This window comes from Condylura cristata, unplaced genomic scaffold (genome assembly GCF_000260355.1).
Source record: "Condylura cristata isolate star-nosed mole 26May11 unplaced genomic scaffold, ConCri1.0 scaffold00027, whole genome shotgun sequence".
Taxonomy (NCBI): Eukaryota; Metazoa; Chordata; class Mammalia; order Eulipotyphla; family Talpidae; genus Condylura; species Condylura cristata.
In genome coordinates this window covers 24833034-24835028 of record NW_004567128.1, presented here as the reverse complement: position 1 = coordinate 24835028, position 1995 = coordinate 24833034, and the positions used below count along the sequence as shown (strand labels likewise).

At 36.8% G+C, this 1995-nt stretch overlaps 1 protein-coding gene across 1 annotated transcript in view; it reads left to right on the top strand.

The window, feature by feature from the left end:
* Nucleotides 1-1995, top strand: part of MAOB (monoamine oxidase B) — a 97731-nt gene that overhangs the window by 41225 nt on the left and 54511 nt on the right. The gene's annotated exons all lie outside the window — the stretch shown is intronic.

The following is a 1995-nucleotide window of genomic DNA, read 5'->3' as shown; positions in this document are numbered from 1 at the left end:
ATTCTCAGTATCTTTAGTATAGCAGGATGATACATGTGTGCTTTATAAATGTATTTTGCCACCCTGAGAATTTTTTCATGGTTATCAAGGAGGAATTAAATGAGAATTCTAAACCTAGTGGGGAAATTTAATGGCGAAGCAATGTTGCCCATAAGGTAAGAAGTTTAACAAAAGCCACAGAGAGAAGACTGTATGATTAATGAAATACTTCTATTTAAATACCTGGGGCTCTTTAGTGTGACCTAAAAACCTGTCTACAGTTTTACAAATGTTGTCCTAGATAGCACATTATGAAAAGTATTGATAATATGACCATTATAGTATTGAAATTGTATCACTGGCTAAATACACACATGAATATATGTGTGTGTATACATATATTGGTTAAATTACTTTTCTCTGGAGATTTATATAAAAATAGCTCACGTCCATTGCCCATCTTTTGTCTGAAACTTACACGGATCACACCAAGATTCCTGTGAGTTTTCTGGTCTCCATTTCTATGATCATTTAACACACTCATTCACCTATCATGTCCTGTGACTATTCTTCCATTTACTCCTACCAACCTGGGTTCAAAGACAATTCTTTGTATTGATTTTTCTCACACTGTCCCACAAACATTTGTGTGTAGCAGAACTGGCTGATGCTTTGAGCAGTGACGTTATGTGGTGGGAGCGTTGGTATTGGTTGAGAGGTGGAAATTGTCGAAATACCAACAGCTTAGAATTGGATGTTGGACATTCAAATTCCAATAAATCCTTAGACCAGTGCACTCCTGGGAATTTCTCTCTGACCACGTTCCTCTATGGATGCCAGACTTTTGCCATGTTATTGTCTTTAGACTTCTAAATCTCCCTGATCTTAATTTCCCACCATCATTGTCGTCTTAGTCGAAAAAGTCACAGATGTTCACAGACGTGCAAAGAGTCACTCACTCTGGACCCCACTTGGAGTCCCATGGAACTGGCAGAGGTTTTGAATTTTAGTTTTGTCTCTCTTTCCCTCACTGAGCTCCACAGAAGATAGAATCAGTACAGACACATATTCCTCACAGTAGAAATAACTCCCATAGGAGATAGAAAAAACTAGTACAGTCAGTTCTGATTTGCATAATTATGTTGAACCGCTTGTATTATTTATGAGTGATGCTATCAAGAGGGACAAATAAGAGACTACATTATGAATCATTGAATAAAACAGGAAATAAACATCTATATAATTTGGAATAACATGGGTAAAGGATTTCCTTAACTTATGCATAAATGTTTCAATTAACCTTCAGATTTTGTTCTGTAAGCCTTTTTGCCTTGCTCCTGTATATGTCTAGCAGGGAAAAGAAGACACATTGAGGAAGAAATGAAAGTATAGCATGGAGATAGTGTGATTTGTTGAACATCAATCAGCAGCAGTAGTGATTAGTGTACATCCTTCTTTGGGTGCTTTGCTTTTAAATGTAGGACATATTGTTCTATTTCTTCTGTCTTCTTGTCCTAATATGTAAGAATTGCAGAGACTGACTCCACAAACACTAAGATCTCACTTTCATTTCTGCAGGCAAAGGGAATGACTAGAGATTCTCTTCTCTTCTCTTCTCTTCTCTTCTCTGTCTTCATGTAAGCAGGGGTTCTTGGTAGTCAGGAGTTGTTACAACCAGGATGCTGTAATCTTATGTCTGACATTACTACCTTGTTTGAAAGTGACAGATTAGTCATCAGTTGTGGAAATGTTATTACACTGAAATGAGAAAAGTTTTTCAGTGATGGCCATGCGTGCTGCTTTCTTTGACAGTTTTCAAGTAATCTATGTGAAGCTAGGAAAATCAAGCAGCATTCCTATTAGATACAAGATAAATACCTATGCCAACAGTGCTCCTTATACATTTTAAAATAAATTATTGCTTTTAATTTTTACAAAATAATTGTGCCATGTTATCGTAAATAAACAGTAGGAAAGGGCCCTCACTGGTGTCACCGCAGGTTAAAGCACAGCACT